We start from the raw sequence: 14623 nt of genomic DNA, 5'->3' as shown, positions 1-14623 counted from the left end.
TACACACGACTAGATGACTCACTCCATGCAAATACAATCAATATGACAAGATTAATGCTAACACCTCATGCATACTAAGAATATTGTGGCCATTTGTTTTTCTTTTTTCCTTTTGTAGAGAAAAGAAAGCACTTGGGCATGTACCGTTGGAATTATGTGTCCTGTAACTATATTCAAATTACTAGAAATTACTAATATTTGGAATACCTTATTATGGAATTATACATCTATTTATGCATGAAATTACTTTACATGATTATCATGTAATTATCACTTGTTGGAATATACTTAAGTTATATGCTTAAGGAAGCTGGTCGATTATTAGTGGAATACAATATATTATTTATATTGAAAAGACTACAACAAGTTGGCTGACTGATTTTTTTTACAAAACATGAGGGCAATTATTTGTCTACTACAATGGTAACTATGAAGTTAAAATATTTGCCATTGTCCATAAACTAAATTTGCAATGTTTTAGAAAGCAAATTTGCCATGACCCATAAAGTAAATTTGCCATGGTTAAGTGAGAGAAAAAAAATACTAAAGCTTGCCATGGGAGTGTTGCAAAAAGATCTAAATTTGCCACACGTATGGGAGACAAAAAATGTTATGAATTTGCCATGTGGAAAATTTAGAAATACTTTTAAGTTTGCCATGGGTAATTTCGCAAAAAAAGGTTTGCCATGGGTAGTAAAACATGATTATAATGATCTCCACACATGATTCTGTTATTTTTCATATTTTTTCGTGAATTATAGATCATATTTGTATGTTTGGGAACATGACAACTTTGGGAATCAGTAATAATTACATGGATAATTTAAGATTTTTTCTAGGATTTAGTTGTCCGAAACACATTGTGAATTTAGTTCACAAGGCAAATTTAGGTGAGAAGGCAAATTTAGTTCTTTGAAAACATGCCAAATTAGGAAATGTGTAATGTACCCTGAAGAAAACACAAGCATAGCAGATAAAAAATGATTGATTACAGTAGCAGCAAAACTAAATAGAAGCATCGCAAATTTAGTTGAAATGGCGAAATTCTGGTGAGATGGAAACTTTGGAAAATCTGTAATGTACCCTGAAGAAGAAGACACAAATCAAAATTGATTGGTTGACCTAAAATTGATTGGTTAAAGCAGCAGCAGCAGCAAGAAAGCGAGCAACACTAAATTGACCTGAGACGGGAGGGAGAAGAGGCACTCACGGTCACGGCCAACGAGGGACTCAAGCGTACGTCTAGCCGACGGACGCCATACGAGGCCGGGCAAGACGATGACGAGCGAACTCGGTGCTCCTCCACGCGCGGCGATGGAGCGGGCAACCGCGAAGGCGACCTAGAGACGCTGGTGCTCGTCCTTTCGCTCGTGCGGCTGCCGCGGACTGCCTCTGCTCCTTCACCGAAGGTGACCACGCAGCTCCGTCCGACGGGCTGACTCCGTGATCTACTCGATCCCTAGCGAAGATGGAAACGGAAACTACTAGAGGAGGCCGGCCCCTACTCGAGTCGTCCCCGTGGCGAATATGAATACGACACGAGTACGACCCCGAGTCTAACCTAGACCCCGCCTCACCGCCCCAATAAATCCTCCCGGTTCCCCACCCTAGCCCAACACGTACGCAAAGAAGCTCCTGTGTCTTTCGTTCGCTCTTCCGCCGCCGCGTCTTTTCGCTACTAACCAGGGTTTCGTTTCGCCTCCCAATCCTCCGATCGATGGCGGCCGAGGAAGGCGAGAAGAAGATGATCACGCTCAAGAGCTTCGACAGTGAGGAATTTCAGGTCGAGGAGGCGGTCGCCATGGAGTCGTAGACCATCCGCCACATGATAGAGGACGACTGCGCCGACAACGGCACCCCGCTCCCCAACGTCGACTCCAAGATCCTCTCCAAAGGTCATCGAGTACTGCAAGAAGCACGTCCAGGCCAGCCCCAAACCGGCTGACTCCGGCGCCGCCGTCGACGCCAGCTCCTCCACCTCTACTGCAGCAGCCGCCCCCACCGAGGACCTCAAGAGCTTTGACGCCGAGTTCATCAAGGTCGACCAGAACACCCTCTTCGACCTCATCCTGGCTGCAAACTACCTCAACATCAAGGGATTGCTCGACCTTACTTGCCAGACTGTTGCAGACATGATCAAGGGCAAGACTCCGGAGGAGATCCGCAAGACTTTCAACATTAAGAATGACTTCACACCAGAGGAGGAGGCGGAGATCCGCAAGGAGAACCAGTGGGCTTTTGAGTAGAAAAAAAAGTAACACCTAGCTAGGCACTGTTTCGTTGAATTACTGCTTACTATCTGTCTTTCTTTTTTAGACTTCGTATTATGCAAGAAGAAACCTATCGTGGTACTTGTCAAACTGAATTGTTATTTGTCAAGTGGATATTTTGATTGGTAATATCATCCTTAGCTGATTTATGCGTGTGATTTCAAATATTTTTGGCTATCTTGAAATAGCCTTATTGTTTCCGATTTTATATCTACATATTTGCTAAAGAAGTAAAGATATGTCAAAATTTGTCAGACATGATTTTCATTTGGCAGCGTTGGATCGTTAACGCGCAGCGGCATCATTTGCTCGTCGTGCGGAGCGGCATCATTTGTTTGTCATGCGGAGCGGGCGTGCGGTTTAGCTGACACTATGCCCAAGAGCTGGAGTGGAGTTTTTGTGCGCTTTCTTTGTCTTTAGTGGTTGTTTGGGTATCAAGGGAAAGACTCCGGAGGAGATCCTCAAGACTTTCAACATCAAGAATGAATTCACACGCGAGGAGGAGGCGGAGATCCGCAGGGAGAACCAGTGGGCTTTTGAGTAGAAAAAGAGTAGCACCTAGCTAGACACTGTTTCGTTGAATTACTGCTTACTATTTGTCTTTCTTTTTTAGACTTCGTATTATGCAAGAAGAAACCTATGGTGGTACTTGTGAAACTGGATTGTTCTTTGTCAAGTGGATGTTTTGATTGGTAACATCATCCTTAGCTTCTGATTTACGCATGTGATTTGAGATATTTTTGTCTATCTTGAAATAGCCTTATTGTTTTTGATTTTATATCTACATATTTGCTAAAGATCTGTCCACATTATTTTCATTTGGCTTCAAGTCAAATTTAGTGACCGTTGGATTGTTAACACGCAGCAGCATCATTTGTTCGTCGTGCGGAGCGGGCGCACTTTTTAGTTGACACTACCCCCACGAGCTGGAGTGGAGTTTTTGTGCGCTTTCTTTGTCTTTAGTGGTTGTTTGGGTATCAATGATTATACATGAGATTTTAGAAAACCAGTTTGTGGAGGATTTTTAGGAAAACCAATTTTGGATAGTTTTATGTCACAACAAGTATATACTATTCCTTGTTTGGTTCCAAAAAGACAAGGAAACACGATTATACAGTCCATTCAATGGCAATTATTTTCTTCATGGCAACTAGAGAGTGGTTGAGGTGATTTGGAGGAGTGATTGGTCGTGGACATGTTTGGTTTAGTTTGATTTTCTAGATACATGCTTGTTTCTCATCAGTAGTCCTTTGCATTGGATCCTCTCGATGGATAATCATAGGAGAAAAGAGTAAATAAGTACGGAAATGTTAACGTCCACCAACACGTGTGGACGTTGACCATCTCGACCACACGCATCTATCACCGTCCAGTACTATATGCATTTGACACAATCTAGCTAATTTTCTGTGCCACGTAGGACAAAGCGTGTGTGTGGTGTGTGTGACATAGTTCGCCCACACATCTGTTTTACCACACGGAGGGGCCGGTGTGTGGGCGTTTAGTAGTTCACCCACACACCAGTTTTCAGTCACGCATAAGGGCTGGTGTGTGGGCATTTGCCATCTCGCCCACACGCCCGTCTTCTTTCCCGCACGTAAGCTACTAGTTGCCATGTGTTTTTGCAGCGCACATGGCAACTGCCTCTAGTGTGCTTTATAAGCAGGTGGCAACTCTCTTTTTTTACCCGAGTTGCCATGTGTTTTTGCAGGGTACACGACAACTGCCTAGTGTGCACGTAAACAGATGGCAACTGTCTTTTACCGAGTTGCCATGTGTTTTTGCATGGTACATGGCAACTGCCCAACGTACTCGTACATGGCAACTGCCCTAACGTGCACGTAAGCAGATGGCAACTCTTCCTTTTTTACATGGCAACTGCCCTAGCATGCTTGTGAGCACATGGCAACTCTCTCAACTGCCTAGTGTTAGTATGTGGCAACTCCTAAAGTTATGAAATCATGGCAACTACATTAGATCAGACCATACATGACAACTGCAGTTGAGCAACCATGGCAACTGCAGTTGTTCGACATGGCAACCGTAGTTTAGCGACATGGCAACTGCAGATAAACGAATATGGACGAGGGTCTGGACCATGGCAACTGCGGGCGCGCGGTGGGCGTCACGTGTCGCGTGCGGGGCCAGAAAGGTACGAGGCCTAACATACGGGCGTGTGGGCGTTATCAACTTCGCCCACACGCACGCGTGCGAGAGGATTCAAGAGGGAAAAAAAGATGTGTGTGGGCATTAGTTGTTTTGCCCACACGTAGGTGTGTGGGCTAGTTGTTGTTCATGCCACACGAGGCGTGTGACACAACTACCCGATACACCACACGTGTGGCAGTTATCGGGACCCAATAAATATTGGTAAAAAAGGAACAATTAGTGCTTAGTTGGCTAAGAATTCATTGATTTTACAATAATGTCCATACACGTTAAGAAAAGGTCATTGTGCTATCATTTAAGTGTTTGCTCACTGACTATGGTTGCATCATTCGGTCGTAATAATTTTTAACGGTGGAACTAAACAGAACACACTGTCTTCGCGTGAACAAAAGAAAAGAATGGTTCACCATGTTCTATCTATATATTCCTCAAAAACAAGAAAATAGAAGATTTAAGGGCTGATAGCACTTTGGATCGGGTAGGCTTAGAGTTTACGGTGGTTTGTGGTGGTTTACCTTTTCCATAGGTGGATGAACCCGCCGAAGTGGTCATGGTGGATAGCTACGGCGGTGATGGCAGAGAGTGCGTGAGTGGTGGCGGTGGAGCTTCCCATCGCTTCAGCGCCTCCCTCTCGATCGGACTAGGGTTAGGAGTGGGGAACAGTGGCGGCAGTGAACCTCGTACATTGTGTCGTGGTCCCCACCTCCTTTATATGTTGTGTAGACAGAGCATATCACATATATCTTATTAGAAGCAATCGTCTGTGTTATTATCGGTCTTCGCACATATTTCTAATTACAGACATGTTTGCCGCGTATCACACACATCTTAATATATTTAACCGTTTCTATTCTCTTGTCTCAACGCAAACAGTTCATCCGAGTGAACCGCATGCCGTATATCGCACACACCTTGATCTGGCTGACTGTTTCTTTTGTGTTGCCTAATCACAAATAGTACATCCGAGTGAACTGTATGATGTATATCGCACACACCTTCATATGGCTGCCCGTTTCTTTTGTTCCTCCTCATCGCAAACAGTTAACTGAACTAAAACGTGTGCCCTGCATCGCACACGCAACTAAAATCTGAACCGTGTTTGATGCATCCTCCATCGCAAACGTTTTGCACCTTTTTTATGAGTTTTTTATACCACCATTTGCGATTATTACATCGCACACAGTTTTATCGAAGGGTCTCTGATCGTAGTGTCGCGTTAGCAGCATCCTGCAGTAGTGGCTGGATCGCGAAGACGTTCGACTACATCAACCGTGTTAACCTAACGCTTCCGCTTTCGGTCTATGAGGGTATGTAGACACACTCTCCCCCTCTCATTGCTATGCATCTCCTAAATAGATCTTGCATTATCGCAGGAATTTTTTTGAAATTGCATGCTACGTTCCCCAACAGGAAAGGGGGGGGGGTGGCGCCCCCTTCCCTAAACCAATTCGGCCTCCTCCCTTGTGGGGGCGCACCAGCCCCTTGTGGGCTGGTTAGCCTCCCTCCTATGGCTCATATCTTTCCCCGGGGGTTCCGGTAACCCTTCCGGTATGTACCTGAAACACTCCGGAACCCTTCCGGTGTCCGTATGCTACCTCCCAATATATCAATCTTTGCCTCTTGACCATTTCGAGACTACTCGTCATATCCGTGATCTCATCCGGGACTTCGAACAAACTTCGGTCACCAAAACACATAACTCATAATACAAATCATCATCGAACGTTAAGCGTGCGGACCCTACGGGTTCAAGAACTATGTAGACATGACCGAGACACATCTCCAGTCAATAACCAATAGCGGAACCTGGATGCTCATATTGGTTCCTACATATTCCATGAAGATCATTATCGGTCAAACCGCAATAACAACATACGTTATTCCCTTTGTCATCGGTATGTTAATTGCCCGAGATTCGATCGTCGTTATCTTCATACCTAGTTCAATCTCATTACCGGCAAGTCCCTTTACTCGTTCCATAATGCATCATCCTGTAACTAACTCATTAGTCACATTGCTTGCAATTATCCTCCCGTAACTAACTCATTAGTCACATTGCTTGCAAGGCTTATAGTGATGTCCATTACTGAGAGGGCCCGGAGATACCTCTCAGATACTCGGAGTGACAAATCCTAATCTTGAACTATGCCAACCAAACAAACACCTTTGGAGATACCTGTAGAGCATCTTTATAATCACCCAGTTACGTTGTGACGTTTGATAGCACACAAGGCATTCCTCCGGTATCTGGGAGTTGCATAATCTCATAGTCAAAGGAATATGTATAAGTCATGAAGAAAGCAATAGCAATAAAACTTTACGATCATTATGCTAAGCTAACGGATGGGTCTTGTCCATCAGATCATTCTCCTAATGATGTGATCCCGTTCATCAAATGACAACACATGTCTATGGCTAGGAAACTTAACCATCTTTGATTAACGAGCTAGTCTAGTAGAGGCTTACTAGGGACACTGTGTTTTGTCTATGTATACACACATGTATCAAGTTTCCACTTAATACAATTCTAGCATAAATAATAAACATTTATCATGATATAAGGAAATATAAATAACAACTTTATTATTGCCTCCAGGGCATATTTTCTTCAGCCTCCCACTTGCACTAGAGCCAATAATCTAGTTCACATCGCCATGTGATTAACACCCAAAGAGTACTAAGGTGTGATCATGTTTTGCTTGCGAGAGAGTTTTAGTCAATGGGTCTGACACATTCAAATCCATATGTATTTTGCAAATTTCTATGTCTACAATCCTCTACACGGAGCTACTCTAGCTAATTGCTCCCACTTTCAATATGCATCCAGATTGATACTCAGAGTCATCCGGATCGGTGTAAAAGCTTACATCGACGTAACTCTTTACGACGAACTCTTTATCACCTCCATAACCGAGAAATATTTCCTTAGTCCTCTTAGGTAAATAAGGATAACTATGACCGATGTCCAGTGATCCACTCCTAGATCACTATCGTACCCCCTTGCTAAACTCATGGCAAGGTACACAATAGGTCAGGTACTGGTACTTCTTTCATATGGGGCTGTTGTTTCTCTGCCATTGCCAAGAGGCAAAATTAATTCTATAGTCTTTCATTTCGAAGAGGCAATAGGTTTTACAGGGACCTTTGTCACAAGATCCATGTTTACTCATTCCTCCCTTATAGAGCTAACGACAGGTGTTGTATAGGTCATACAACATGCTCCCCCAGATACATTCTATTCGAGTCTTAGGTATTTTCATACCATGCTCCCCCAAATTACTTCATCTTCACCAAAAATGGGGTATCTTTAAACTTTATCATTTGGGTTTATTCTGTTAATACTTTCTTCTGTTTGTCACTTTAAGCACCGTCTTAGTATTCTTTAGTCTACTTTCAGAACTGTAAAAGATCTAGGAATACAACTGTTTTCTTCTTCTTTAGGGGTATTATGACCGTCGTACTCCCGAGATGATCACATTCTTTATTAATGGATCACTTTAGATGCATAATGTGCATCGCATTATCTAAAGTATAGGGGAAGTTCATCATTCTTAATTTATCTCATATTTCTTTCTCCCCCTCGAAATGTGACAAGATCTTTTCTGCCACAATTTCGAAAAAACATTCATAACTCTTGTGGATTGAGGAAACTTCGATTATCTACTTCATTTATCTGATTACTTCATACGAAATGAAGTTATCTGTTAACTGGTATGGGAGTACTTTTTCCTTATTCCATTTCAGAAACTCAACAGAGTTCTTTATCATTAGTACTTTTGCAAGTCACACTTGCATATCAATCTTATCTTTAGGTCCATCTGTAACTTTTATTCACTTTGGATTTATTGAGTGCTTAATGACGGTTACACATAAGGTGTACGGTTGATACTAGGAAAGCATAATAGCTACTCCATACTTTTCTCTCAGAGTGGGACACATTAAACACACATGAGTCATCATATCTTTGTCCTGTCATACAGGATAAGTCCTTTGCCAAAATTTCTCCTGCCATACAGGATGTTTGACATAATACTATGTCAACTTTACCCAGTCACGCAGGTATTTCCCCAGACTTTTCCCGCCATGCGGGTTTTATTACAATCATCTTTTCCCGCTATGCGGGTAATTCCCTGTAAGGGACATAAATGCCAGAATTGGCTCTTTTGACTGCATATTCAATCATTAAATTCAGAAATAAATCCGAATGCTCTTTGACACACATGCTTGATCCGGCGTTGGTCAAATTAAACACGCATATTGCTTGTTTCATCTCAAAATGATCTTCATAGAGAGTACATGAAAAACATTCGTCAACCAAGACTCTCAATGATCTATCTCTTTTCTTTTCTTGGATTAATATCCCGGAATTCTTTTTTTAAGCCATTCTTTAGAGAGAACATACTACCTCACGTTATGACCTTTCTTGGTCATCTTTCGGGTCACAAGTACCCATCCATTCGCTTTCATGAATGAAAGCATAAAAAACTTTTAGTCTAAGAAAACTTAGCCAATAGTCAACAATAATGAGCATAAAAATAACCCTACGTTGGTCTGGTTAAAAAATATGCACATTAAACTTTTTAAAACTTTCATTTTATATTCTAAATCACCGTTGTGGCAGAATTAGAATAAAACATCATCCTTCTACATTAATTCCATAACAATGTGATGATAGTATTTCTATTGAACATCTTTTCTAAGAAATAATCATCATCAACTTTATTGTAGTGGGAACAAGAAATATACATTTCTCTAGCTCAAGAACATTTCTTGATCTTTATCTGTTCTCTAAAAAATGGTCACTTTGATACAAAATCTATTAGAGATTCAAGCTTTCAACATAAGACTCATAGAATTACACTACTGTTATCATCAACATTGGTCAGAAAATAACAATACCATATTCTAACTTTAAAACAAATATCTTTCTTTTGTCATAGCGGAAACTATCTGAATCTGATTTCACCCACAGGGGAAAAACATTGCTAAGAATAGTTCTTCCAATTAAATTTTCCCGTTGGTTCCAATTTAATTGGAGGATAAAACTTTTACTTTGCAGCAGAAAACTTGAATAAAAAAGCATAAACTTTTACTTTTCTGAAACATTACTTTTACTTTTCTATTTTCTAAACGATAATTTTTCTTTGAATAATTTTGAATAGCAAAACTCTATGAAATTTGTCCAAAAACTAGACAAAAAACAGAAGACAGATGCGCGCTTCTCTCTGTCCTGTTGAGCGCGTGCCGCTAGTGGCCGTAACCGGCCCAATGGCCCAGCGCGGGGCGCTGCTCTCTGGCCTGGTCCGCCAGACCAAAATCCCACCTTCTTTTGGCCCTAAAGCTCGACAACGAGCTAGGTTTTTCCTCCTAGCCGTCCGATTTGATCGGACAGACGTCCGCGCTCCTCGCTAGATCAAAATGAGGCAGCGACTCTAGCCCCGAAAACTCTAGCCCCCAATTCTTTCTCTCTCGTCACGCTCTCTCTCTTGACGACGGAAGCACGGGGTTGCGCCCGGCCGCCGGCGATGGCGCCAAGAGACCACCGCACCGCGTCCGGCCGCCGACTCTTTCTCATTCCCCGTTCCTTTCATCATCCACGCCGCTCGGTGCTCTCTCTGATGCGGCTGGGGCTCGAGGCCACCAGCGAGTTTTCACTGGCCGCCGGCAACGGCAACGATAGTAACCGCGCTGTGCGCGCCACCCTCTCCTCCACCTTTTCCTCTTGTACTCTCCTCTTTGTCTCCACCACCAGTGCCTCCTCTTTCTCGATCTGGACGATGACTGCGGTGAAGGTTCCGACGGCGGCGGCGTGGCCTACCCCCTCGCCGGCTGTGCGCCCACCTTGCGGTGAGCGTGCCGCCGTCGAGCGGTTTGGCTGCGGTGCCCCCTTCTCCTTTTCTGGCGAGCCCTTGGGCTAACTCTGGTGGTTCTTCTTCTGGACGGCTCGGCGCGCCGATGCCCGTCCGGATCGAGAGGAAAGGTGCGGCCTTGCGGTGGCGCTTTTTGCCGGGGAGGCCCGAGGCCCTTCTCCGGTGAGGTGTTTTCTTTACCCTGTAGATTAGGGTTCTGTGGGGAGGGCTTTGATTCTTTTGATTTCCACCGAAAAACTCAAACCTAATCTTGTTGATACCATTGATAGCACTCTGGATTGGGTAGGCTTGGAGTTTACAGTGGTTTGTGGTGGTTTACCTTCTCCATAGGTGGATGAATCCGCCGAAGTGGCCATGGTGGATGGCTACGGCGATGATGGCAGAGAGTGCGTGAGTGGTGGGGTGGAGCTTCCCATCGCTTCAACGCCTCCCTCTCGATCGGACTAGGGTTAGGAGTGGCTAACAATGTCGACAGCGAACCTCGTACCTTGTGTCGTGGTCCCCACCTCCTCTATATGGCACTGCGTGACTGGGGCCCACCAGCCTTGCTTGGGCTGGACGCCCCCGACCAAGGCGTGGGTCAAGGGTCCAACGGGCCGTTGGGCCCATTGGGGAAGAGATCTATCTAACAAGGGCATCTCCAAAGTGTACCCTTAAATCTTCACTATATGTCCGGACAGCAGTGTCCGGACCACTTTTGCCATTCAATGTGGATCTGTATATGTCTGCTTTGCAGTTTGGACGTACAGATTTCGGTATCTTTGAGATAAGCGTGGGGACTTTGCCGGAGTCTGACATGCATTTGACCAATCACATGCATGGTTTTCTCTTCTATCTCCTGCCAACCACACGTGGTGGTCACTCTTTTCTCTCTTTTTTGCCAACCGGACACCAAAATAGAAAGATCCCACCATATGCACGGTCCCGACCTACTTTTTCTCCTCCTAGAGGGATACTTTGTGATTAGGTATTGAATGGTTCCCTCCCGCATCATATCTGCGGACCACGTCCAGACATAAAAACAGACATATACCAAAGACATTTGCAGATCAGCTTTGAAGATGTCCTAACCCAACAAGAAAAATGGTTCGACGGACATATAATAGGTACATCTTCTCGCAAAAAAAAGACTGGTACATCATGCAGAAAAAGAAAAAAGAACTATGTATTTATTTTTTTTGCAAGAGAAATTTCCAATCTATTCATCAATCATGGCAGTACAGAGAACACATGAGGCAATAAAAATTACAACTAGGTCTATGGACCACGTATCGACGACTACACGCACTGGAGCGAGCCGAAGGCGTGCCGCCGTCATCACCCCTCCATCACCGGAGTCGGGCAAACCTTGTTGTAGTAGATAGTTGGGAAGTCGTCGTGCTAAGATCCCAAAGGACCATCACAACAGTCGAGAAGTCGTCGTGCTAAGGCCCCGAAGGACCAGCACACCAGAGCAGCAACCATCGCCGATGAAGATAGTTGTAGATTGAAAAGATCAAAACTGGAACCACACGAACGAAGAAGAACAAAAACTAGCTCCAAATAGATTCACCGAAGACCAGCACCGACCGAATCCCATGAGATCCGACAGAGACACACCTCCACACATCCTCCGGCGACGCTATTCGGACCATCAGGACGAGGATAGGACGTGCGAGACATTATTGCTACCAAGAGACATCGCCGCCGCCACACAGCCCCAACCAAGACGTTCAACCTAGCAAAAACAAGAATGAGGTCCCTACTGCCGGTGGGGGACCGAGATCCTCCGCACTTTCACAAGAAAAAAGGTCCGACGGGCATACACCTGTTCTAGGCGAACAAACACAACAACAACAACAACCAGTCCACCTCAAAGTGCATCAATCGTTAAGCAATGATCCAATGGTGTAGAAAATGATCCAAGACTTTGCTAATCTTAGTCAATCGAGATTTAACGAGCAACCAACCTATGGTTGCATGGTTAAAAAGTGATGGTGGTTATTCCAGCCCATTAGGATTCAAATCCTTGTGCTCGTATTTATCTCAGGATTTCCGGCGATGCGCATTCAATGGGAGGAGACGTCTCTGTCAATGACGAAGTGCCTACGGCAACTTAGTAAATTTCAAGATGATATGCTGGTTCAGTCTTTCGGAGATGCTCATAGAGATAGGGTGTGCGTGTGTGCTTTCATATGGATGAGTATATACACATGTATATGCGTGCTTGCGTCTGTACTGGGTTTAAAAAAGAAATTTAACGAGCCCTTTAATTTATTTGAATGCTGCATATAGACCATCTTTAGGTTATAATAAGTGTCATGTCCTATCTGCACGACCTGTCACGGCAACTCCGACTGCCTTCGATTTGACCTGACCATGAACTCAAGCCTCGAGGTGCGCGCTATGTGCATGGCATCACGCCAACCCTGACTTCGCACGCGCTGCAGTCACTTGCCCAAAACCCGCAAGGCACGCCACCTTCCAACTCGCCAGTTCACGCTGCCATTACTGCACGAGCACCAACCTCTCCTCCAGTGGTCTGTGGTCGATGCCCCGAGGACCTTAAAAATGGACAGGCACCCAGCATCCTGTGCACTCCAGTCTTCCTCGCAACACTCCTCCCGTTCCATTCGCTCCACTGCCTCCAAAAGTCGACATGGCTGCCCGCACCACCGTCCCCTTGCTCCCGGAGGGGGCGACGGCGTTGCGGATTCCCACCGACCGCCCGGCCTTCTACGACGTCTTCAAGGGCTACGATGTCCTCCCGGCCGCCGCCGCCGTCCGCCTGGCCGTCCCGCCGTCGCAGACGCCCCGGTCCCGTCCGGAGCTCGCGCACGTTACGCTGCGCCGCAGCCCGGAGGAGGTGCTCTACGCGAAGCGCTTCGCGTACGCGTACATCACCCCGGGGACGGGGACGGACCCGGTGCCCTTCATCCGCCGCGTCTTCCGCGCCCTGGCCCCCGACCTGCCGCACACCTTGGAGGTGTTCCCGACCTGCGGGTACGGCGACGCCACGCTCCGCTTCGGCACGCCCGCCGAGCGGGAGGCGGCCATGCGCAGGCAGCCGTTCGAGGTCGACGGCGTCACGGTGAAGCTCCTGCGGGATACCGAGAGCGTCCCCAACGTCCCCGTCCCCGAGACCGACTGCATGGCCCACGTCGCCCTGCACGACTACCCCGTGGAGCAGCGGACCGCCGAGGACATCGAGGACAACTGCCGGCGCTTCGGGTTCCTGCGCGAGATCGACCCGGCCTGCTTCACGGCGCCCGACCTCTCCACGGTCCGCGTCGTCCTTGAGCTGGGGCACCCTCGAGAGATCCCGCGCGAGCTCCGGATCGCCTACATGTTTGACGACTCCTCCAGCGTCGTCCCCGTCCAGATCGTCAAGGTCTGGAACTGCGCGCATTCCTACGACGCCCGGGGACGCTACGTGCGTCTCTTCCACGCCCCGGCCTGACGGATGCGGGGAGCAGAGTGCTGCTAGCTCTGTTTGGTTGTGCCTGAATCTATGCAATGGTTATGTCAGGAAGTAGTAGTTCAAACTCTTAATTATGTTTTTTTCAATTGAAGTTCTTAATTATGCTCTGTTGGCGTTAGCGCTTACTAGCTTTAACTCTTGAATCAGTGTGTGTTTGATCCCTGAATTAGTACAAGTTCTCTGTAGCGTGTAGCGGGTACTGGCTTAGCTCCTGAGTCAGTGTGTGTGTTTGTTGGATAACGGCTCACGGGCTGATGACAACTTGGTGCTGTTTTCTAAGGTTTGGGTGATTCTGATATTGTCGTTCGATGGATGCTGCATGTTTCTTTTCAGTGTCACGTTCGAAGCTGATGTTGCCTGTGGTAGTTTTCAGCTCTGGATTTTGATTGCAACCTTGAAACCACTCACGATTTGCAGTTTTTCGGTCACTGGTATGATCTCACGATCTGTTTACAGGACGTGTGCGTGTCCCTAGGTCGTCAATTTAACCAACCTAATACAAGTCATATATTACAAAAAATATACCAATATAAATTTTAGATGTTCTATTTTCAAACCGTATAATTTTTGTGTTATATAATTTATATTAAGGTGATAAAATTGATCACCTAGGTATACGCGTAGGACTTGTAAACTGAAATGAAGGTAGTAAAATGGATGCGGTAATCTGACACCATTTTAGACGCCTCGATTGTCGAAGAAATTAAAGTGGTGTTTGTTTCCAGGGACTTTGGGTGTTTGTTTCCAGAGACTTTTTTGTGTAGGGACTAGAAAAAATCTCTCTTAGAGACTTTTTTACGAAAGGGGGGGGGACTTTTTAGGGACTAAACTTGTCATTTGGGACTAAATGAAGA

The 14623-nt window shown here is 45.5% G+C and overlaps 1 pseudogene; it reads left to right on the top strand.

Moving 5' to 3' along the window:
* Positions 1-1714: 1714 nt before the first annotated feature.
* Positions 1715-2246, top strand: LOC125506233 (annotated as a pseudogene).
* Positions 2247-14623: the final 12377 nt, after the last annotated feature.

Source organism: Triticum urartu, chromosome 5, assembly GCF_003073215.2.
Source record: "Triticum urartu cultivar G1812 chromosome 5, Tu2.1, whole genome shotgun sequence".
Classification (NCBI taxonomy): domain Eukaryota; kingdom Viridiplantae; phylum Streptophyta; class Magnoliopsida; order Poales; family Poaceae; genus Triticum; species Triticum urartu.
Note: the sequence above shows the minus strand (reverse complement) of the source record. Positions and strands in the feature narration are given on the sequence as shown.